Source organism: Rhinopithecus roxellana, chromosome 5, assembly GCF_007565055.1.
Source record: "Rhinopithecus roxellana isolate Shanxi Qingling chromosome 5, ASM756505v1, whole genome shotgun sequence".
NCBI classification, from domain to species: domain Eukaryota; kingdom Metazoa; phylum Chordata; class Mammalia; order Primates; family Cercopithecidae; genus Rhinopithecus; species Rhinopithecus roxellana.
Window position 1 is genome coordinate 96,012,952 of NC_044553.1, and position 26,724 is coordinate 96,039,675.

The 26,724-nt window shown below is 36.2% G+C and overlaps 1 pseudogene; it reads left to right on the plus strand.

The window, feature by feature from the left end:
* Window positions 1–2,218: 2,218 nt before the first annotated feature.
* On the plus strand, window positions 2,219–2,864 carry LOC104654081 (annotated as a pseudogene).
* The last annotated feature ends 23,860 nt before the right edge of the window (window positions 2,865–26,724 follow it).

Sequence of the window (26,724 nt, forward strand, 5' to 3'; positions counted from 1 at the left end):
GACCAATGGAACAGAACAGAGTCCTCAGAAATAATACCGCACATCTACAGCCATCTGATCTTTGACAAACCTGAGAGAAACAAGAAATGGGGAAAGGATTCCCTATTTAATAAATGGTGCTGGGAAAATTGGCTAGCCATAAGTAGAAAGCTGAAACTGGATCCTTTCCTTACTCCTTATATGAAAATTAATTCAAGATGGATTAGAGACTTAAATGTTAGACCTAATACCATAAAAACCCTAGAAGAAAACCTAGGTAGTACCATTCAGGACATAGGCATGGGCAAGGACTTCATGTCTAAAACACCAAAAGCAACGGCAGCAAAAGCCAAAATTGACAAATGGGATCTAATTAAACTGAAGAGCTTCTGCACAGCAAAAGAAACTACCATCAGAGTGAACAGGCAACCTACAGAATGGGAGAAAATTTTTGCAATCTACTCATCTGACAAAGGGCTAATATCCAGAACCTACAAAGAACTCAAACAAATTTACAAGAAAAAAACAAACAACCCCATCAAAAAGTGGGCAAAGGATATGAACAGACATTTCTCAAAAGAAGACATTCATACAGCCAACAGACACATGAAAAAATGCTCATCATCACTGGCCATCAGAGAAATGCAAATCAAAACCACAATGAGATACCATCTCACACCACTTAGAATGGCAATCATTCAAAAGTCAGGAAACAACAGGTGCTGGAGAGGATGTGGAGAAATAGGAACACTTTTACACTGTTGGTGGGATTGTAAACTAGTTCAACCATTATGGAAAACAGTATGGCAATTCCTCAAGGATCTAGAACTAGATGTACCATATGACCCAGCCATCCCACTACTGGGTATATACCCAAAGGATCATAAATCATGCTGCTATAAAGACACGTGCACACGTATGTTTATTGCGGCACTATTCACAATAGCAAAGACTTGGAATCAACCCAAATGTCCATCAGGGACAGACTGGATTAAGAAAATGTGGCACGTATACACCATGGAATACTATGCAGCCATAAAAAAGGATGAGTTTGTGTCCTTTGTAGGGACATGGATGTAGCTGGAAACCATCATTCTTAGCAAACTATCACAAGAACAGAAAACCAAACACCGCATGTTCTCACTCATAGGTGGGAACTGAACAATGAGATCACTTGGACTCCAGAAGGCGAACATCACACACCGGGGCCTATCATGGGGAGGGGGATGGGGGAGTGGGGAGGGATTGCATTGGGAGTTATACCTGATGTAAATGACGAGTTGATGGGTGCTGACGAGTTGATGGGTGCAGCACACCAACATGGCACAAGTATACATGTGTAACAAACCTGCATGTTGTGCACATGTACCCTAGAACTGAAAGTATAATAATAACAATAATAATAAACAAAAACAAACAAACAAAAAAAATCATGAAAAAACAAAGAAAATACATGTAACAGAAAAACTCTTCCCAGCTTAAACTGTGCAGACCAGCCCAAGTCTGGGCACAAAGCCGGCTTTATGTGAATATCCCCGGGACGATCAAGAACAGTCTCCACGTGGGTTACATCCCCACGCCCCCACCCTTTCCACTTTGGGAAAAGCCAGCTGGGCAGGGCTTCGCAGAGGGGCGGGCTCGCTACCTCACTCGCGCAGGTACCGCAGATTCTCCAGGGCCACTGGATCCCAGGTCAACTCGGCTGGGCGCTGGAGGCAGGTGGCGTTAAGACGAGTGTTCTGATCCAGGGTTTCGCTCAGAGCGGCGGCGAAGGAGAAATTCCCCTCCCCAACCAACAGGAGGCGCCGAGGGGACGTGGCCTCCACGGACTCCCGTCTCGCGTTCTCTGTGGCGCTCATTTTCCGTCACTTCCTTCGCGGATCTCTGCCCACCCCCTCTTCACTCGTCACTAGTTGATGAAGGCACCCTTTGTGCCCGGTTGTCTCGATGAACGGGTGCAGCGACTCCTTGGGAAGATAATAACTATGAATGCAAAAGCAAGACGCCCACTTTCCTGTTCCCTCGCCCTTTCAGCCCCTCGGGAAGATCATAGTGCCTTTAGCCCAAGCATGGCCTTGAGCGACTTCATCACCCCTGCATGAGGTCACAAGCAGTCACAAGGGGTGAGGCGAGTTCTGAGTGAAAGAAACGGGGCGGGGCTGAGGCCAAGGAGAGATTGGACCGTGTCTCGCATGCTCTTGACGCAGAAGGTTTTGAAACTTTTTTCACCTCCTTCGAAATGGCTGCCTCCCAGTGTCTCTGCTGCTCAAAATTTCTCCTCCAGAGACAGAACCTCGCCTGTTTCCTCACGAACCCACATTGTGGCAGCATCATTAATGCAGATGGCCGTGGTGAAGTGTGGACAGATTGGAATAATATGTCCAAGTTTTTCCAGTATGGATAGAGATGCACCACTAATGAGAATGCCTATTCGAACCGTACCCTGATGGGCAACTGGAACCAGGAAAGATATGACCCGAGGAATATCGTGTAGCCCAAACCCTTGCCTTGCCAGTTTGGACACTACTTTGAAACAACATATGATACAAGCTACAACAACAAAATGCCACTTTCAACGCATAGATTTAAGCGAGAGCCTCACTGGTTCCCAGGACATCAACCTGAACTGGATCCTCCCCGATACAAATGCACAGAAAAATCAACTTACATGAATAGCTATTCAAAATCTTAAATCAGGCGTCACTCAGGATGTGTATAATATCTTAATATTGACTAATTTCAGCATCCAGGTTTCTAAGAAACGATAAGATACTTCACTTTTCCACAGTAAAAAGTAGAAGGGAGCACATTCAAAGCACAGCTAAAAATTTAGCTCACTGTAGCACAGTTTCATTCTCTGAATAAATAAAGCAAAAAACACAGAAAAAAAAAAAAGTAGATAGAGAGAGAGTAATCACCTTTAACCTGGCTTTGGTTCAGGCTCTCAAAAGGCGTTTAAGGCTATCACAAGATTGGATGATGCCTGTTTTCACTGATGAGAACAGATCATTTTACTCAGTCAACTGATTCAAATGCTAATCTCTTCTGAAAGCACACTCACAGACATGCCCATAAATGTTTTACCAGCTATCTGAACATCTCTTAGCCCAGGCAAGGTGACACATAAAATTAACCACAACAGGACTGGAATAGCTGAGTTGAATGGTTAGAACTTTTTAAGATAAGACATTGTTAGTCTTACCGAAGACTATCTTAAGACATTACACACACACACACACACAAAGACATATATACACATATATATACACACACACATTGAAAGTTTCTACATGAACTATCATGCTATTTGTGGATAAAAATAATTTTATTTCTTCCTTTTTCTTTTGAAGCTTATTATTATTGTCATTATTATTGTTACGTATGGGGGATGATTATTCTTTTGGCTACAATCTCTACTACAATGTTGAACTAAGTTGGTTAGATTAGATATTTTTTTCTTGTTCCTTGTCTTAGGGATAAAATATTTAGTTTTTCACAATTCAGTATGACACTAACTAGGGATTTTTCACAGACATGTTCTCTATCAGGTAAAATTTTGCATTGTATACCTAGTTTTTTGAGACTTTTATCAAGTGTAGATACTGGATTTTGCAAATAGTTTTTACAATGATCATTTAGTTAAGTCTGTAAACATGCTGAAATACATTAGTTGATTTTTATTGTGAAATCAGTCATTTATTCCTGGGACGAATCCCATTTTGGTCATGGTATATATAACATACATGTATGTGGAGGGTAAATCACATTTATATATAACATGACCAAAATGAGATTCATCCCAGGTATATGTTGTTGAATTTGAATGTCTATCATTTTGTTAGAGAACTCTGTGCTTTTTTTTATGATACATATTGGTCTGTGGTTTACTTTTCTTTTAATAGCCTTTTCTGTTTGGGTATCAAGCGATGCTGAGTTCATAGAATGAGTTTGTGACTTCAGATTTCGGAAAAAGTGCTTGGAGGAATGTCATTATGTCTCCCTTACATATTTGGTAGAATGCACCAGTGAAGCTGCCTTCTCAAGGACAGGAGTACTTTTCGCAGAAAATCTTTATTAATTGAAGTGTTGAGGTTTTAAAAAATGAATTAAATTATGTGATTTTTTTAGTTAGCTTAAGTAATCTTCCTTTCTTAAGAAATTTAGTCATGCATGTATTCTAACTCGTTAGATCATTGACAAAGTACTTTATAATATTGTATTTCCTATTTTTTTATTGTTTACAGAATGTGTGGTGATGTAATTTTGCTCATTCTGAATATTGGTCATGTGTTTTCTCTCTTTTCTATAATGTCTACCTAGAAATTTATTAATTTCATTTAACATTTGTATTAATATTTGTATAATGTTATATAAATATATTTTATTTATATTAATTATTATTCTTGGATATTTTCAAATTGTGTGCTTCAGGTTTTATTTTTCTTCCCTTTAATGTTTATCTACTTTCTTTTTTGATTGCTTTCAACTATGGTACTGCTCCTACTCTTCTGCCTTATTTGAGTTTAATTTGTTCTTCTTTTGTATCTATAATTTCTTAAATGGAGGCTTAGTTCATTTTACTTCTTCCATGCTTTACATTTTCCTCAAATCATCATTTTGTTTCAGCTTCATCCCATAAGTTTTGTACATGTTGTGTTTTCACTCTCATTGATTAAGAATATTTTCTAATTTTCCTTTGGAATTTTTCTTTGGTCCATAGGCTCATTAGCTGTCCATTATTATTAGTTTATCTACTTTTCCCCCAGATAGATTTATCAGTTCTAGCCTTGGACAATCTCAAGATCTGAGATTATTCAATATGCAATTAGTTATTTGGGCCCTTAACTTCATGCTAGTAACAAGTGGGCTGAGAAATTTGCACAAAAATATATTTTCTGAGGCCTTTTCAGAAGCAACTAAGGAAGGTAATGGAGGAAGGAAGAACATCTCAAAGGACAGATACCAACATACTTGAAAGAAATGCTGACAGAGAAGAACCAGGCTCAACCAACAAACATTATCACCTCCAGAGGGACCAACCTGGTAAAACTCAGTGGGATTTCAGAATTCCTATTGGCCATCCACTGCTCTTTGCCTCACATTTCTTACTTTTCTGAATGTGTGTACATTGTGTTTATCTGCTCCTAATTCAGCATTTCACATGTGTGTGGAGGGCGAATCACATTTGCATTTAGCTCATAGACCACCAGATGAAGAGAAGCAACATGTGCAATCTCATATAAGTCATCAGATCCTGAATTTCAATCCTCATTGTCATTAAATGTCTTTTGAATATCCTAGTATCTCTGTAACATTATTTTCCACACAAAGGTATATAAATCAATGCATCCAAGAGGGAAGACTGTGGTTAATTGCCCTGTTGATTTCAGCATATCACCCTTCCCTTTATCCACACCCCATGTCATGTTATTGGCTGTTCTTTCTAGTAAGAGGTTGAGTCTGTTTTCTCATCTGTGGAATTTGGGAGTACCATTTGATTTGTTTAGGAGAATCAATTAAGCAGAGTGATGATGTGTCTATTCCAGTACTGGGGCTAAAGATGTCTTGTGAGTTATTATTTGCCCTCCTGCACTTTTGTCATTGCCTGAGATGGACATTTATGAACTAGCCTGCTGGATTCAGAAAAACGATGAAACATGAACAAGAAGGAGGTACAAAGCGGAATCATCCCAAGGCTAGATGTAACCAAATTCCCCATTCTATCCACCCACAGATGCTAAAGTGATTCAGCCATGCATATTAGAGCCTCACCATGGAGCACAGCTAGAACAGCTGAATGGTTTTATATATCACCCAGTTTAGGATTATTGTTATGTGGCAAGTGCTAACTGGTGCAAGTAATTGATATCCCAATAAATTTAAATCTAAGTGGCTAATTAAATATATTAAGTGATATTAAATATCCTCCTTAAAAGTTAAAATTAAAATCTCATCAAATATACTATTTTCCCCATTGATTTAGCAAAACGTTTAAAAAGGTGTGAAACCATAAAAGTTATATTGATTGGTATTAGGTATTTAGGTATTTGATGTTGTTGATATGTAAGCAATGACCTTCTGGGGCTTTTTTTGTTGTTGTTGAATAAAATAACTGCCTCTCTGAGGTACAGAGGTGTTTGTTGCAGTAAATTTTAGACTATTTATTCCTTTCTCTTCGTAATATGTAAAGTTTACCAACATGTAGTCTTTGTATAACAGGGGAGAAAACGATTTTCTTTAAGATGAGGGAAAATAAAAAATGAAATACAAATGAAGGATCAAACATAAAATCTTAGGAAAATAAAAGAGTAAATGAAGAACTCTGTCATGGTTAATTTTATGGGTCATCTTGACTTGGCACAACATTCCCAAATTAAACATTACTTCAGTGTCAATTTTTTTTTTTTTTTTCGTGAGATTAGCATTCATTTGACAGAATGAGTAAAGCAGATTGTCTTCTCCAATGTGGGTGGGCACGATCCAATCTGTTGAGGGCCTGAATAGAGCAAAAGGAGAAATTAGCACCTTTTTTTTTTCCCTGCCTTCCTGATTGAGCTGGGACATCTCATTGCTTCTTCTCTTGGCCTCAGACTGGGATTTACATCATTGACTATGCTATTTATCGTGCCTTTTGACATGAACTAAATTTTTAGCATCAGTTTCCCTGGATCTCCATGTTATAAATGGCAAATTATGGGACTTCTCAGCTTCCATAATTTCATAAGCTAATTTCTCATTAAAAATCTCTCCTCTCTCTCTGTGTGTGTGGAGGGGGGTTGGGTGTGTGTGTGTGTGTGTGTGTGTGTGTGTGTGTGTGTGTGTATCTCCTCTTGGTTCTGTTTCTCTGGAGAACCCTGACTAATAAAAACTCATATCCATATTAGTTGTCCTGAAAATATCACAACTTAGAATAAAGCAAAATCTTGTTTCTCTACCAAAATGAGAACTCTCACAGATTCTGGAGTTTAAGTTAGAAATACTGTGTAATTATATTTAGTTTATCAATGACTTAGAAGTTTCTAGATAAAATACTCTGGACTAGTATTTTTATCACATGATCTAAAGACGTGGAAATAATTCAACGGGAACCTCAACTTTCCAAAACTGTAAGACAAAGTTACACTACGCAAAGACTTTAACATCATAATGAAAGAATGACTCTTCTCAGTTCACAAACTATCTCCTAGTCTCTGGTGTTACATTGAATTGAAGCACTTGGACTATATATTAGGTCTTGAACTAAGAAATGGGAGCTTACTAAATTGGCCAAGAGAGGTAATGTGTTGTCTTAGTCAGCACAACCTGTTATAACAAATTATCATAGGCGAGGTGGCTTATGAAAAAGAGAAATTTTGTTTCTCACAATTCTGGACGCTGGAAATATGAAATCAGAGTGTCAACAAGGCTGAGTTCTGTTGAGGGCCCTCTTCTGTTTTGCAAACTGCTGGTTTGCCATTGTATCTTCACGTGGTGAAGAACTGCAAGAATCAAATCACTCTCTGGGGACTCTTACAAGGGTACTTATCTCCACATGACTTCAACTAATTTTAATTATCTCCCAAAGTCCCACCTTCTAATATTACCACATTGGAGATTGGAGTTTTGATATTTGAATTTGTGGGGGGACACAATCAGCCCACAACATTTTTCCTTTGGCTCCTCAAAATTCATGTCCTTCTCATGTTAACATACATTTTTTCCACCCCAACAGATCACCAAATCTTAACTCATTACAACATCAACTCTAATGTCTACATGGGTGAGACTCAAGGTACGATTTCTCCTAAAACTAAAGTTCTCTTTATTGGTGAATCTATGAAGCTAAACGAGTTATGTGTTTTCAAAATCCAGTGGTGGGACAGGCACTGGTAGGATAGATATTTCTATTCCAAAAAGGAGGAATACGAAGAAAGGAAAAGATAATAGATCCAAAGGAAGCCTAAGCTACTCCATGAGATCTTCAGGTTTCAGAATAATCCTCTTTGGAGGACAAGTGGTAGTGGCTCTAAGGGTTAATGAAATGTAGATTTTGAAATTATATCAATACATTTTTTGTACTCTATATTTGTGAAGGTATGGGGATAATAAAGGAAAATTGCATCATAACCTTAATAGTAAAATATTTTTGACTGTGTAGGCTCCCTGAAAATATCCTGAGGACCTCTAAGTATTTAACATCAAGATACTGAAAATTGCTGTTTTTCAACATTAATTGTAATTCTGTAATTCAAATGGCATTGGATTAATGGGTGTTCACCTTTTTCTAAAAATTAAAAAATAAGACTGTGTGTTTTGAGGATCACTTAAAAATTTTCCCAAGTTGAACATTTTTTAAAAAGTCTCACTCTTCAGGTTGCAGTGAGCTGATATTGCGCCACTGCACTCCAGCATGGGCAAGAGAGCGACACACTGTCTTGGAAAAAAAACAAAAAGTCTTTCACTCCTCAAATTTATTAAGCAAGGTGTAGTCTATCCAATGTTAAAAATAGACATTTGAATCTTAAGCACGTAGGGTACTGCTTGTGATACTTTGTTATATCTCTTTCTATTGAACTTTACTCATTTAATATGTTAATGTAATATTTTCCACATTCATAGGATTATTAAAACTTAAAATGTTTAATATGTATAAAAATTATAGAAACACTATATGACAGGCTTCAAATGGAATTATCATTTTAAAGTAAGTGATGATATTCCTAGCAATCTACTGAGACAATGTCAAGAGTAATGCTTTTAGGAAAATAAGAATATATTAAATAATAAGTTACATTATTTTCATTTTCAGATTATCTATATTGCTTCATATAAAATAAATGTATACATACTATATCACATATATATGTTTAGATATATAGAGATTGATAAATATAGACACAGATACTGATAAACACACATATATAGATATATAATATATACTCACCATTTTTTGAGCTGTTCTTCAGAAACCTAAATCATTTATTACAACTGAATATTGATGAAGCTGCAGAATGAATAGTCCAGCTTGAATTACATTTAACATCTGTTTCCATTATATCTATGAGAATTTTGTGTTTTTAAAAGTTAAGACTAACAGTTTTAAATTTTAAATGATGATAAAATACCTTCTATTTACCATCCTTCACACACACATCTGCTGCCCATTAATTAAAAATAAAAAATAATTAATACAAATCTTCAGTACTGATATTTATTTAATGCTATTTTAAAAATACATCTAACTTCTCAGTTCAGTGATTTATTAATTTAATACATTTTATTCATGCTCATTTTTGATCATGCACAGCGAAAGATGATGAGCATCCAATGTGAAATATAAACTTATCCATATCGCAGCCTTTGTGGAACTTTGGATGTGGGTTTTCTTATGCAACTTTACAAAGAATAGAAGGTTAAGATATCTTTAACTTTTAAACAGACATCTAGTTCTTTTTCATAAGTATTAAAATAATGATTTTGTATCTATTATATGATATAATATGATTCAAGCAATAGGACAAGCAGATAAAATTTAAAAGGCCAAATAATTTGAGGAAATTTTTTTTTTCTTACTTTCAGTTACATATGAAATCTCAGTTTTACTACATCTTCCCTACTTTAATGCAAATGTCTTCACAACTCTGCATTTGAGGGCACCAGGTAATTTCAAATCAATTTAACTTTTGACATCAAAACTGAGCCCACAGAAAGACTGTCTCCTTTGCAAAAGGTGAAAAGTGTTCAATAAAACACGTCATGCACAAAGTGACAACTATGTCGAGGCATGGCTAACACGACTTCAAACAGTCCTAATTTCTCACGTGTCCTGTGTTGGCTGAGTTTCTCTCTCTGATCTGTAAAATGAAAAGCATCTAGGACAACTGCCTGTGCACTCAGCCTTGTGCTTTGTTTTTATCCCTGCTGACAGCCAAGAAAAAAAAAAGGAGATTTATAATTATGAAAGCGTGCTTAAAATTGTGGATCCAGAACATTCAGTAATTTCTAGAAAGTTTAGCCTACAGCATAATGGGACATTAAAAGTTTGAATTAGCCTTTTATTCCATAACAGTCAGAGCCCAGGTGCAACACATTCTCAAGGGTAATTCTGGTGTCTGCTGGGAAAGAGAGGTTTGAAGTATTGTCCTCCCCACCATCCCCACACATACATGCTAAAACAAGCAAGGTTTATTTTATTTAAAACAAAACTATTTGATATATCCATATAATATGAGAGTAAATGATTTTACAGTAAACAGTTTTAGGGATAAAGAAGGTTACTATAAAATAATAAAATTGTAATTCAACTGTATGGCATAAGTAGTTTAACTGTGTTGTACTTAAAACATAGCTTGGATATATAAAATTACTCACTAGAATTGAAGAGGTAATTGGAGAAATCTATCACTATAGTGGGAGATCTAAAAATATTTCTAGGCAGGGCATGGTGGCCCATGCCAGTATTCCCAGCACTTGGGGAAGCTGAGCCAGGAGTATTGTTTGAAGCCAGAAGTTCAAGGATAGCCTGGGCACAGAGTGAAACCATTTCTACAAAACAAACAAGCAAAAAATAACGAGGCATAGTGGCATGCACCTGTACTCCTAGCTGCTTGGGAGACTAAGGCAAGAAGATGGCTTGATCCTAGTTCAAGATAACAGTGAGCTATGATTGGAACACTGCAATCCAGCCTGGGCAATAGGTGAGACTCTTATCTGTAAGGTAAATAAATAAATAAATTTCTCATTAATTGACAGACAAAACAAATACTGATCAGCAAAACAGTGTTGCACAAAATTTACAATTTGATGTTGTCATCATGTAAGTAATCCTGCTTTCAGTGATTATAAATTCACATTATTTGCAAACATGGAACACAGACATGTATTTGTTTTAATATAAAAGTGAATCTCATAGACAATTTTACACACTATATTCTCTGACTACAATGCAATTTATGTGGAAGTTAATTTCTAAATGGTAAAATATAAATCAAAATATATTTACAAATAAAAATAAATGAAATTTATTGAATCATGTAACAATAAATCATGTGTGAGGAATGAATTATAATTTAAATTAAAATATTTTAAATCAAATATACTTTAAAAATTACATATCAAAATCTATTATATGTCATGAGAGTGTCAGTCTTAAATAGTGAGCTTTAGAAAATGTAATTATTGCATTTACTTGAGCATAAAATTTGAGGATGGCTACCCAAAAACCATTTACTCCAAAAGAATAAGGTCAGTGCTCCAAAGTAGAGAAATTAAGGTTTCACTTATATAGGCAGAAATAGAGAAGTGTAGCAGGATCACATTATTTTCCATAGAAGGCCAGTACATACATCACAGTGATTTGATTGAATACAGCTCACTACATTCCAAAGAAGATTGTTTCAACATGTAGTGAAGAGGGTAATGATTTCAAAAAAGTCTTATCTCTGGAGCTACTTGATCTTTTCATATCATTCACAAGAAAAAGCAGAAGTTGCAGCTGCATGCTATATGATTCAGGCCACACAGCCATATTCCTCTCAAGGCTCAAAATAATATAAAGTTCCAACAGCTTTTAGCTTAAATTATTTAATTCTATAGAAGTGAAGTTTCACAGAACATTTATAACAATAAATGGTATTTTATTTTATTTTTAATAAAAGAAGGATATTCTTAATTTGGCAGGCAACTTTTTAACATAAAATGTTGAATAAATTACTGAAGACTAAACTCAAGGTAAGTTGAAGCAAATCTTTAGAAAATGTAGAGCAAGCCGGGCGCGGTGGCTCAAGCCTGTAATCCCAGCACTTTGGGAGGCCGAGACGGACGGATCACGAGGTCAGCAGATCGAGACCATCCTGGCTAACACGGTGAAACCCCGTCTCTACTAAAAAATACAAAAAACTAGCCGGGCGAGGTGGCGGGCGCCTGTAGTCCCAGCTACTCGGGAGGCTGAGGCAGGAGAATGGCCAGAACCCGGGATGTGGAGCTTGCCGTGAGCTGAGATTTCGCCACTGCACTCCAGCCTGGGCGACAGGGTGAGACTCCGTCTCAGAAAAAAAAAAAAAAAAAGAAAAGAAAATGTAAAGCAGAAATCAATGAAATAGGAAAATAGGAAATAGAAGAGATAATGAATTACGCTAAAGATTTGTTCTTTGGAAATCATCAAAATAGTCTTCATCCATGGTTTAATAATTACACTATTATTATAAAACCAGAAGACAAATAAACAAAAAAGCTTTGGTTAATTATGAGTGAAAGGAACTCCTATATCTCTTTAGTCATGTTAATTTATATGATCAGGAAAGCATTCTATTTAAAATCAATAGATGATAAGATGATCTTTATCAATGAATTTGTTTAACATTGCTCTGAATATCTTAGCCAGTCTTTTGTGGATTATATGTTTATCTAAGTAGAAATTCAAAAATGCTTACAAATTTCTAAAATTAATCAATGTGCTTAACAATGTATCTTAATAAATGGAGTTAGAAATGAAGCATTTCTACCCAAGATAATAATTAGCCCACATGTAATTAGATTTCATCGTTTAAAGAATAGCTCATTGTCCTTCAAATAATTATATTACATTGTTTTATTCATTCTTCATAACAGAAAAAGATATCTATATGGTATATAAAATGAATGACAAGAAAATTTAAGAACTATATATAAAATTGTAAAATTATACTGTAAGGCTTTAAAAAGTTCTGATCAAATTGAGAAATATTCCGTATTCACTGATAAGAAGAACTCATACTATAAAAATCTGAAATTTTCTTAAATTGTGTTATTTATTTAAAGAAATTCTACCTTAATCTCATCAGTATTCTTTATACGATTTCACATGTTGATTCAAATATGTAAGTTATAAAGTAAAGGAAAATGAATAATCAATACTCTGTACTTATCACTATAGGCAATCATAAGGAAACAGTGTATATTTTGTACCAAATATAAAGGTATAATAACTAAAATAATTTAGAATTGCAACAGTGTTAAACAATTTAAAATAAAATGAAAGAGAGACATCAAAGTCAGTTTCATTCTTATGTTGAACTTTGACATGAGTTAAAGGTAGAATTGCAGGTCATAGGGGAAAGAAGAGACCCTTTAGTAAATTTAGCTAGTTTAATGAGTCAGTCATAAAAAATACAGTAAAATATTTCAGCATATATAAAATCAACTATAGATTTGTTAAGGTCTTACATACAAGCTCTTACAATAGCAAAATTTTTGACTTCTCTAAGGAAAATATAGATGCACATTTTTCTGACCTCGTGTTAGGTAAGGATTTCTTTAAACACTATGCATGAAGTAAAACACTGAATTATGATGGCACTGCTGTTAAGAACTTTAGTTAATCAAAAGAGATTTAAAAAATATAAAGACCTTGTGATGGTTAACACTGACTGTCAACTTAATTGGATTGAAAGATGCAAGGTATTATTCTTGGGTGTGTCTGTGAGGGTGTTACCAAAGGAGATTAACATTTGAGTCAGTGGATTGAGAGAGGCAGACCCACCCTCATTCTGGGTGGGCACAATCTAGTCAGCTGCCACCATGACTAGGATGAAAAGAGGCAGAGGAGGCTGCGCCCCGCGGTGGCTCACGCCTGTAATCCCAGCACTTTGGGAGGCCGAGGTTGGTGGATCACGACGTCAGGAGATAGAGACCATTCTGGCTAATACGGTGAAACCCCCTCTCTACTAAAAATACAAAAAATTAGCCTGGCGTGATGGTGGGTGCCTGTAATCCCAGCTACTGGGAGGCTGAGGTAGGAGAATGACCTGAACCTGGGAGGTGGAGCTTGAAGTGAGCCGAGATTGCACCACTGCACTCCAGCCTGGGCGACAGAACAGACTCCACCTCCAAAAAAAAAAAAAAAAAAAAAAAGAACAAAACAGGCAAAGGAACGTGGAAAGACTACACTCACTGTGTCTTCTGGCTTCCATCTTTCTCCTGTGCTGGATGCCTCTTGTCCTCAAACATAGGACTTCATGTTCTTCAGCTTTGGACTCTTGGACTTACACCAGTGGTTTGCCAGGGGTTCTCGGGCCTTTGGACACAGACTGAAGGCTGCACTGTCAGATTCACTACTTTTGATGTTTTCAGAGTTGGATTGGCTCCCTGCTCCTTAGCTTGGAGGCGGCCTATTGTGGGACTTTGCCTTGTGAATCAATACTCCTTAAAAACTCCCTTTCATATATACATCTATCCTATTAGTTCCGTCCTTCCAAGGAACCCTAACTAATACAGACCTACAAACTGATATAAATTTAAAACAAATGTAAAAAATGCAAATAATTCATTTATTGATATATAAAAAATCTCTTAACAAAAGTATAAGGGCAAACACAAATTAAATACAAGAAGCTTAATTCACTCTATTAAAAACAAGGAGAAAGACCTTTCTTTCATTCCTTAAAGAATTTGCTTTACACATTTTGTAATTGTAACCTCTTTCTCTACCTATTTGAAATGTAAGTAAATCTCAAGAATCTGAAAACCATCTCTTTGAAATGTAATGATCAAAGAAAGTGACCCTATTTACCTGTTTCTGTAGGAGGGTAGGATCCTGCTATAGACTGAATGTTTTTGTTTTTGTCAAATTCAAATGTTGCAGCCTAATTATCAGTGTGATGGTATTTAAGCATTGTACTTCTGGGACCTAATTAGGTCATGAGGGTGGAGCCATCATAAATGGGATTAATGTCCTTAAAAGAAGAAAGATACTAGATTTTTTTCTTCTCTCTGTCTGTCCCTGTGTGTGTGTGTGTGTCTGTCTGTCTTTCTGTTGATCATGTAAGGAAACAGAAAATGCCTGCTGTGAACAGGGAAATGTGACCTCACAAGATCTGCCAGTGCTTCAATTTTAGACTTCCCAGCCTCTAGAGCTGTCAAAAATAAGTACTTGTTGTTTAAGCCATCCAGTCTATGGTATTCTGTTATGACAACCTGAACTAAGATGGAGACTAATTTCTAATCTAATTTAGCCTCAAACTGCAACAACTATCTTCTGTAATAGAGTTATGAGAAGCTTGTTTTTCCTTTGGATAAAGCCAATTAGTTTGCACAGATGGTCACGTCAATTTTCATGTGAATTTAGTATGAACTATGTCTGACACATGGTGTGGTCGAGTCCTCTGACTTGAGGACTAGTTATTACTTATTTGAGAACATGAATATAATCAATTTTATCTGTTTGGCTACATAAAATTGTGAGGTTTTTTTTTTTTTTTTTTGTCTTTGTGATCTCTTTAGTGAATTTTCTGTGATGCCCTTCACGTTTTGGCTTAATGTTTATTCATTAATAAAATTGTTTCCGTTCTCTTGTACCTTTGTGGGGAGGTTGCATGGGTTGGAAATAAATTGTTTATAATTATATTCCTTCATCAATTCTGGTGATGTGGACTGATGTGTGGCAGTTCCTAAATTGAGCTGACCATCTAAATATCTTTGGCTTTCCTAGTATCAAGTAAGAGACCACAAAGTTTACAATGTCTCTCACTTCTAGGTCTCAGTTTTTTTTTGTTTCTTTTTTCTTTTCTTTTCTTTTTTTTTAAACTAGCTAGATGAACCTCCCTTTCCAAATAGAATACTTTAATATTGAATAAGCTTGGGCAATGCAGGCTCTACAATCCCATCAGGATTGTCATATGGTTGAAAAATAGGGAAAGTCAGGAATGTTGCCTGTAGGCCTTTCTCTTTGAAAGCTGAAATCTTACTGTCATTTTTGGAATGAATATATAAAAATGCAGTTTTATAATAGTCTAAAGATCATTCTTTTTATTTGGATAAATTAATGCTTTTACTTCTTGGAGAGTCCTCATCCCAAGCAAATGAATTACTGGTGTTTATGAAATAAATATCATTTTAAAATTAATTTGGGTAGCTAGTGAAAAGACTGAGAAAAATAGAAGAGTGAAAATGCAATGCTTAGAGGCACTATCTCTTTCACAGAACCCTCCCTTTCTTTTCTCTTTTGCCCCTCTTCCCTCTGCATCCTCAGCATTTATTTACCTCTCCTTGCCTCAATCTGACTCCAGGGAAGGTGGAGATGGTGCTAGTTTAGATGGCTGTTACCTTCACTTAGGAATTTTCCTGTAAAGAAGTACAAGGGCACAACTTCTTCACCTCATAAAGAATCATCTGCTGTGTTTGAGGGCACAGATTTGTGTGTCTTTTGGCCTAGCCCTAAATTTACTTTCTATCTTAGCCTAGATTCCACATACAAGATTTCTTTATCTATACACTATGGAGGTAGGAACACAGACACGATTGAGATACATGATCAAGGGAAAAAAGGAGACCTTGGGCCAGGCGCGGTGGCTCAAGCCTGTAATCCCAGCACTTTGGGAGGCTGAGACGGGCGGATTACGAGGTCAGGAGATCGAGACCATCCTGGCTAACACGGTGAAACCCCGCCTCTACTAAAAAATACAAAAAATTAGCCGGGCGAGGTGGCGAGCGCCTGTAGTCCCATCTACTCGGGAGGTTGAGGCAGGAGAATGGCGTAAACCCGGGAGGCGCAGCTTGCAGTGAGCTGAGATCTGGCCACTGCACTCCAGCCTGGGCGGCAGAACGAGACTCCTCTCAAAAAAATTAAAAAGACCTTGGATAAAAGACTGTGACCCATATAAAGGCAACAAGTCACATGGAAAAAGGCAATACAAAATAAAACAAGGTGTTGATGTGATGAAGGTAAACAGAGAGGAGAGAACAAAGTGCTCTATAAAGCACATTTTTTCTCCTCTCAACTGGAGGAAAACCAGCCCTTCATTAGGAAGGAAACCATCACCAGCAAAACAGATGCTACTGAGAAGCAACCGAGGACCCCAGGGTCATAACTGTGTCTTCCTTATCAGCTGATATCACTCATTTAGGGACTTATATTCACTGTGTCCCAAAAGTGTGCAGTATCCCGAAGTATGCTAACAGTTTAAAGTCCCCTCTCCCCCACACACAGTATGTGCACTGGATACTGTGTGAAATTCTGCAACTAGGAGGCTTTGCTCTCGCAATGGTGCAAGTACACAAGGGTTCAGAAGACCACTCCATCAAAAGATAAGGTGGCTAAGGCAAGGCAACTAGTTTATGTCCTCTCCCTCAACACTAAGGAAGATCTGAGGGCATCAGAAAGCCACAGATCTTGGTTGTTAATGGAAGTACTTGAAGCCTTTCATCTAAAGTGATCTGAGATGAGTTACTGTCCTATAGTACTCAGAATACAAGTGAGTCCTCCTCTGATTTCCATTTGCCCTTTATTGAGGCTTTCTCAAAATTCGACCTGTACCCTGGGACAGACCTAAATCACTCAAGTCTTAGTGTGTCCTTTGTGGCTACTCTTTTGAGGACTCTTCAACTCCAAAATAAAGAAAGGTGGTAGGATGCAAGGTTTACTCAAATCTTAACAGCAGCTACTCAGTTTGGGGACAATGTAGAGTACAACAAAGAATTTGCCTATTTTTCACTCTTGCCATCCACCCCACTTAGCTCTTTGATCTATGACCAAAGAATATTTTCTGCCATATATTTCACAGTATTCACCACACAGAAAACAGTCTCTGGATTATTAAAACCCTCAACAAATAGTTAGTGAATTAATAAATGCCCACAGAGAGAATCAAGTCTTATATGACTTAATAATAGCAGTATTAAGACATTTCGAAATATATTGAATACATTTTTTAAAAATCTCTCAAGAAAGATCAATTCCTTTCACCACTTTAACTGATAAATAACAATGAAAATAAGTAAATAAGTTTTTCATTGTTAATATCAAAACAGAAAAATTGGAGAAAATCCACCAATATATGTAAGGCAAAAATTGGTCAGTTAATGAGAAAAATAAGTAATATATCAAAAAATACTATTTTAATAAAACATTCATAAACAACCCCACTATTTTAATCAAAAATTTTTTTCAAATAGAGATGGCTATAATATCATAAATGCTGAGGGCAGTTTAAAAAACAGAAAAAAATTAAATATGCATAACTTTATACTAATCTTTGAAATTAACAATAAAATCATGTTTTCCAGGAAAATTATGTTGTCTCAAAATTGTTACACGAATTCTTTGTTTGATTAAAAAATAACTATGGAAAGATCACCATGATGAGGTACTAGAAAATGATGGCATGTAATGTATGTATAGACATGAGATTGAATCAAGGAACCTCTATTTACTATTTATGTGAATTTAATTTAATTAAGTTTAATAAGAAATATTGTAATAATAATGTCTGCTTCAGCATTGTTGAGAGTTGATGAGATAATGTGTGAAAGTATCTTGGTATATTTGGCACATAACAGACATCTATTTTATGACAGATCTTATTAAGGTCATTATTATTATCATAATATGCCAATGAATCACTTGTAATAAGAGCATGAGACTCAACATTCAGTAGGTGAGCTGTGATAATTTTTCAAGGAACATATATATCACTGCCATAAACAATTAATTTCTCTTTTATTGTGGAAATAAAATACTAATAAATCAAGTCTAATATCTAGCTAAAATTAAAATGTATGACAATGGTATTCTTTTTTAATTTTAAAGGTGTAAGTAGGGCAGAATAATGTTCTGAAATATTAATTTGTGTTTTGCTCCCCCTTTACTCACTTTCCTCCTTTCAAATAGTAATAAAAATGTTGGTTTCCTTGCCCCAGGAGAGATTTGTTGTTGTTAGGCTAAATACTTGTAGCATGTGTACACCTATGTTTCTAGTTTCTGATTTCTAAACATTTATGTTTCTGTAGTTATTTAGGTAATATAGAAGGTAAATAGGTAAATGACTTTAAGTTTGAAAAATAGGGTGAAGAGACTCCTTAAGAATCCAAATAGGTGGCAATGCAAAAAGTACACCCTTGAGACACAGCAGGAAGGGAGTGAATAAACAGGGCAATACCTGAATGTTCCCCTTAGGCAACAGGAACTTGAGTTACATGACTACTACTATCAATAAAAATTTCCAGGCCCAAGTTTGGTTCATAAGCAGTAAAATCAAAAACTTCAAGAGTCCTTATAATCTGGGACAATTAGAATATAGACAACTATGATGAGCTGAAGAATGAAGGTACTTTCTGCTGTTTCTTAGCGTTGCTTAAGAGTCCTTGATTCTTGTGCAATCATTGGAGGGTGAAAGAACCTCAAGAGTGATGGAAATCAATAGTCTTAACATGGTATCAGTGAGAGGTGAAGCCACTGGGCTTCTGGATGGGGTAGGGACTTGCAGAACTTTTCTGTCTAGCTAAAGGATTGTAGATGCAGCAAACAGTGCTCTGTGTCTACCTAAAGGTTTGTAAACACACCAATCAGCATTCTGTAAAAATACACCAATCAATGCTCAGTGTCTAGCTAATCAGGTGGGGATCTGGAGAACGTTTCTAACTAAAGGATTGTAAATGCACCAATCAGCACTCATGTGTCTAGCTAAAGCTTTGTAAACACACCAATCAGCACTCTGTAAAACCAGACCAATCAGCCTCTGTAAAATGGACCAATCCACACTCTGTAAAATGGACTAATCAGCAGGATGTGGGTGGGGCCAAATAAGGGACTAAAAGCTGGCTGCGGGAGCCCACCCCGGCAACCCACTCCGGTTACCTTCCAGGCAGTGGAAGTTTTGTTCTTTTGGTCTTAGCAGTAAATCTTGCTGCTGCTCACTCTTTGGGTCTGTACTACCTTTATGAGCTGTAACACTCACGCGGAAGGTCTGTAGCTTCACTCCTGAAGTCAGCGAGACCAAAAACCCATCAGGAGGAAGGAACAACTCTGGACGTGCCACTTTTAACAGCTGTAACACTCACTGAGAAGGTCTGGGGCTTCACTCCTGAAGTCAGGAAGACCACAAACCCACCAGAAGGAAGAAACTCCGGACACATCTAAACATCTGAAGGAAAAGTCTCCGGACACACCATCTTTAAGAACTGTAACACTCAGCGTGAGGGTCCACGACTTCATTCTTGAAGTCAGCCAGACCAAGAATCCACTGGAAGGAAACAATTCCAGACACATCAGCATATAGGTTCCGAGCCATATTTAATATACCATATATATATATATATATATATATATATATATATATATATATGTAGTTGTGGATGTTATATCTAAGACTAAGTTTAAGAAACTAAAGTTTACACACAAATAGTCAAATCTGTTTAATATAACAATCTGTTACCTAAAGATGTTAAAGTAAAAAAAAAAAAAAACAAAACACACCAAATGTTGCAGGACACAAATTTGACAGTATTTAAAATTCTTCTTGCTGCTCTTGCCATTTCATTCATCTTTGTTGGAAAAATAAATCAGGGCACTTCATTTCAATCCTCTTGTTTTATGCAGACAAGAAAATGAGAAGCCCAGCAGTTCAAGGGTGATTGACACTGCATGAGACATAAATTATATCAAGTTAGGGTAGAGAACACCTGGGCCACTGATGGTAACTTTTCCTGAGCCAGTATTAAGGATATTATGAACTATGGCCTTTGACGCCACTCCCTCCTTTTTCACAACATGTATGAAAATGCCTACACTTTAAAATGCTTAATTTAATTAAATACAATGATGGAAAAGGAAGAAAGAAAATAGGTGAAATATAAAATCCTCAAACTAACCTGAAATATATTGTACAACAGAGATGTCATACTGAAGGGCTGGTTGATTAGTACAGACATTTTGAGTTCAGGGATCCAGCAGCCCTGAGGTGTACAGTGAGACAGCTGCCAATTCCAAATCAGACACTTTCCTCTACTTGGCATCATGATGAGTAGAAGCCATTGCCAAGGCTCCAATTTCAATACATTCAATTTTTGTTGTTTTGTCCCTATAATTTGCATAAGGTGTGGCTCTCCTTGGTCTTCCCAGAACTCTTTGGTGGTCCATGAGGGAGGAACAACTGAAGTACCAGCTTTGACTTGGTTTAAGCATTGAAAAAACCTTGGGGTTCTTGACATAACTGCTTCTCAAAGCTGTTGATTTGTAGCATAAAAATTGATCCAAGTGGCTTGTTCTCCATCTGTCCCATGCTTGCTCTTGCTCCTACAATTAGACGGTGTTAGTTAGCTGCTGCCAGTGCCTGACTTCCTCTGCTGTTTTCTCAGTAAGTGGAATTGTGTGCTGAATGTATTGCATCCAGTCAGTGTAGCCCCTCTGTATTTAATTAGAAAAACAACAAAAACATTTTCTGGTCTGTGCAATGTACTTATCCCTGTTCTATTATACTTTATGCACAGGTAGGGTATTCATAATTATTTTAGTAATTTCAAAGCACATATGGATGTTATGGCTGGGGCAGAAGAGGAATGAATGAGTGATCTTTGCACAGAAGTTTGTGTTATAATTATTCTTATCAACAAACATAATTGTTTAAAATAAAGTTTTGGCCAGGTGATCTCTGATGACCTTATTCAGCTATATAGCATCCTTTAGCTAAGTAGTATGAGCTCAAGAACAGTTTATCAACAGTTTTTATTTCTACCTGTATGTTCTAGTCTTCATTAACACTTTGTATACATTTAATGAATGTTGAATTGTTGAATGAGTGCATGAATTTATCAATAAACTTATGAAGTATAGAACTGTAAGAGCTGTAAAATGAGAAATGGTATGAAAGTATTTTAAAGAAAGATAACTATTAAATTTGATGTCACTTTAAGTGTTACTTAAGTGATAAGGAAAATGATAATACAAAAGCAAGTAACAAAGATTTCAGATAACTTTGAGGCATAGTTTTTCCCGTGTAAATCACTTTAACATGTTAAGTAGTTAAACTTATATATCATTTATTTTATGTAAAATGAGGTGAAAAAATACATGCACAACGTTCATTGTCAACAGTTTACACTGTTTCTGAAAGTCCATGCTGGAAATCATTAATTCTGATGTCTATTAACAACTGCATTTCAAGAAAGAGTAGCTATTGTACTGTGGGTGCAAACCTGAGTCAGCATCTTCCAGTTCTGACTGATATTTTTTTTTTTCTCCTGTCTGTGTTTTTCTTCTCTCCTTGGGACAGTCAAGAGATACATACACTTCACATTAGCTGAAAAGGAGTAATGGATTTCTTAGTATCTGAGCTTAGCAACAAAGAAGTCTACAATTACAGCAAAAACAAAAGGGAAGAAAAAAAAAAGCTTGCCCCAGTTTCTCTTAGAAGCAGGTTCCTTTTTTCATGAAAAGAGACAGATGAAGTGCAATCTCTATATGCAGTCTCTGAAGGGAGAAATGTAAGTCTGGTAGATACAACAAACCAATGAGAAAGTCAGTGGGAGAAATTGGAATCATAAGAATTGTGTTGAAGACCTAAGTATTGACTAGTTGTTTATGTTGGACCACATTTTAATTTCACAGAATTGATTTTATAAAGAGAAAGTTATGACAGAATTATATTTTATCTTCTTTAATTTTTGCTCTCATCTGTGCTTTATTTTCTACAGAATATTTGAAGCAGTGATACACAAAAACAAATAAAAGATACAAACACTGATACATGTTAGTCTTCTAATTAGAATGGTTGGCTTATAAAATATGTGGCATAGTTATTCCCACTAGATAAGATTTTATGAAAACTTTATCAGTGGAGGTATGTTCAGTAAGCAGTAATAATTGTTATTTACTGTATAACATTTTTCTTAAATTTAGCAATGTATTATAAAATATGCAGAATTATGATTATTTTATTTTAAAGTCAATTTTAAAATAAAATTTAGGCTTGAAGTTTTGTATTCAGTGAGTACAATTCTGTCTGAGGTGCATTCTTCTTACTTCCATCCTGCATAAGGTAGTCTCGCACCATGGCTGTTCTGACTGCCCTGGAATGGTAGCTAGCTGCCAAGATGACACGCAGTAATTCCTGCTTCTTACTATTCACACCCTTAGGAAGTACCTTCAAAATCACCAGAATTGGACTGTGACCAGTAGAATACAACAAAAATGATAGTATTCCAGTTTCAAGATTAAGTTATAATAAACAGTATATCTTCTTGCTCACTCGTGCTTATTTTCTTTGAAACCACTCACTCTGGGGAAAACCAAATATGAGCAGCAACACCTATGGAGAGGAATTGAAACCTCCAGCCGACAGTCATGTGAATAAACTTGGAAGTGGAGCCCGAGCCTCAGACAAATCTTCAGAAATTGCAGCTCTTGCTGGCAGCTTGTCTTAACCAACCTCATGACAGACCCCGAATCAAGAACCACACTGATAGAGGTGCATTATAATTTTCTGAGGGCCTAGGGACATCTATTCCTTTTAATTTGGTCTTTGTGGGCCCTTTCTCTCTTTCTTTCTCTATCACACATACACATACATACATATATATGTATGTATGTATATTACATACATTGTATGTATATGTGTGTATATATATGTATGTGTATGTATGTGTGTATATGTGTACATGTATATCTGAATGGGGCAGAGAAGGAACAAGTGAAAGAATGAGAGATCCTTCCACAAAAGTATGTCTTACACTTACTATATCAACCTACATAATTGGTAAAAATAACATTTTAGCTATACATAATTATTGCATTATTATAAAATGATTATATTGATACTATATTTAAACACATTTTTTGACCTAAATATTTGTTCTTTTGATTTTAAGAGAAATTAAAACATTTTATGTGTCTTAAAAGTGTTATTGTGATCCCTAAACCCACTGCAAATTAGTAAATAAATCTATGCTGCCTAATCCAGAACCACCACCTAAGCTGCTTCCTGATTCTGGACCTTTGGATTACATGAGAAAAAAAAAGGTTGTGGATTGTTTGAGATCATTGTTTTTATAGAGCAACTAGTAGAACTGGGCTTTGTGTTTTCCATTTTGCATTTAAATAACAACAACTGAGTTTTCTGATCAATTCTAAAATAGGAGGAATAAATAGATTGAAGACGAAACCATGAATTCATTATGCAGATTTCTATTTTAAGTGTTTTTTTTTTTTTTTTTTTTTTTTTTTTTTTTTTTTTTGAGACAGTCTTGCTCTGTTGCCCAGGGTGGAGTGCAGTGGTGTGATATCGGCTCACTGCAACCTCCACTTCCTGGGTTAAAGCAATTCTCCGCCTCAGCTTCCTGAGTAGCTGGGACTACAGGCACCTGCCACCACGCCCAGCTAAGTTTTGTATTTTTAGTAGCGATTGGGTTTCATCACTTTGGCCAGGATGGTCTTGATCTCTTGATCTTGTGATCCACCGGCCTTGTACTCCCGAAGTTCTGGGATTACAGGCATGAGCCACCGCGCCCCGTCAGGATATTTTCTTTTCCTATAGAAACACTACTTTAAAAGCTTAATTTGTAAACTCCATAAACCTTTGGTGGCAGGATTTTGAAACCAGGTCATTTGCTAAATTTTACTACTACAATGTCAAGTTTCGGAGCTCTTCTATAAAAAAATTTGTCACTCTGAATTGTGTCAACTTTCCAGAAAATTCCATCTGAGGAGGGGTCATATCTACAGCTTTGGAGCCAAATCTAGACTGCTGCCAGTTTTTGCAAATAACATTTATTGCATAATAACATACCCATTCACTTTGGTCTTATATATGGCTATTTTAACTGTATGACAAAGGAAGTGAGTAATTGGGACAGACACTTTAATGACCTACAGAGTCTAAGTGCAGGCATACATCATTTTATTACTTTTGGTTTATTGTACTTTGCAGATACTGTATTTTTTCACAAATTCAATGTTTGTGGGAACCCTGAACCACAAATTCAATGTTTGTGGGAACCCTGAATTAAAATCAACCTTTGGGTACCATTTTTTCCAATAGCATTACTCACTTCACTTCTCTGTGTCAAATTTGATCATTCTCACAATATTTCAAACTTTTTAAAATCATATCTGCTATAGTGATCTATGATCGGTGATCTTTGATGTTACTATTGCAATTGTTTTGTGGTGCCACAAACATGCCCATAGAAACAGTGAACTTAATAAGGGTGTGTTTTCCAACTTCCCTACCAACCAGCTTTCCCCCCTTATTTTTGGGATACAATAATGCTGTAATTGAGCCCATTAAAAACTCTGCAATGGCCTCTAAGTAAAATGAAGAGGTGCATACCTCTCACATTAAATCAAAAGCTAGAAGCGATTTTGCCTAAAGAGAAAGCCATCTAGAAAGTTGAGATAGGTTAGAAAGTAGGCTTCTCAGGCCAAATACTTAGCCAAGTTAGGAATATAAAGAGAAAGTTCTTGAGGGAAATTAAAAGTGCTACTCCAGTGAACACATAAATGATAAGAAACTGAAACTGCTTTACTGCTGATACATAGACAGTTTTAGTAGTCTGGATAGTAAATCACACGAGTCACAACATTCCCTTAAGTCAAAGACTACTCCGGATTAAAATCGTTAGTCTCTTCAATTTTACAACAGCTGAGAGAGGTGAGGAAGCTGCAGAAGAAAAGTCTGAAGCTAGCAGAGGTTATGACGTTTAAGTAAGGAGGTTGTCTCTATAACATAAAAGTGCAAGGTTAAGCATCAGGTACTGATGTAGAAGCTGCAACACGTTATCCAGAAGATCTAGCTAAGATCATTGTTAATGGTGGCTAAACTAATTGACAGATTTTCCATGTACATGAATCAGCCTTCTCTTGGAAGAAAATGCCATCTAGGACTTTCAAAGCTAGAGAAGAGAAGTCAATGCCTGGATTCAATAATTCAAAGAGCAGATTGACTATCTTCTTAGGGGCTAATGCAGCTGGTGACTTTAAGTTGAAACCAATGTTCATTTACATTTCCAAAAATCACAGGGCCCTTAAGAGTTAGGCTAAATCTACTCTGCCTGTGTTCTAGAAATGAAAGGACAAAGCCTGGATGTTAGTGTATCTGTTTATAGCATGTGTTACTGAGTATTTTAAGCTCACTGTTGAGACCCAGTGCTCAGAGAAGAAAAAAATATTTTCAAAATATTTTGGCTCATTGATAATACATCTTTTTCAGCTAAGAGTTCTAATGGAGATGAACAAGGAGATTAAGGTTGTTTTCATGCCTATTAACCAAACATCCATTCTACAGCCCATGGATCAAGGAGTAATTTCCATTTTCAAGCCTTACTATGTAAAAACTACATTTTATGACTATGGGTACCATAGATAGTAATTATTCTGATGGGTCTGGGGAAAATAAATTGAAAAGCTTTGGAAAAGAGTCGCTGTTTTAGATGCCACAGAAAAACATTCATGGCCCGGGTGCAGTGGCTCACACCTATAATCAAAATACTTTGGGAGGTTGTGATAGAAAGATTGCTTGAGACCAAGGGTTCAAGACCAGCCTGGACAACATAGTGAGACCCCATTTGCATAAAAAATTAAAACATTAACTGGGCATAGAATTGTGTGCCTGTAGTCACAGCAACTTTGGAGGCTGAGGCAGGAGGATTTTTTGAGCCCAGGAGATTGAAGTTGCAGTGAGCTATGAAACCCTGTTAAAAAAAAAAAAAAAAAAAAAAAATGTGATTCCTGGGAGGTCAAAATATTGACATTAACAATATTAAAAAAAAAAAAAAATTGCTTCCAACCCTCCTGGATAACTTTGAGGTGCTCAAGACTTCAGTGGAGAATGTAAATCATATGTGATAAAAACAGATAGATAATTAGAATTAGAAGTGGGGCCAGAAGATGTGACTGAATTGCTTCAATCTCATGATATAGTTTTAATGGATGAGGAGTTGGTTCTTAAGAATGAGCAAAAACAGGTTTTTTGTTTGTTTGTTTGTTTGTTTGTTTGTTTTGAGATGGAATCTACTCCTAGT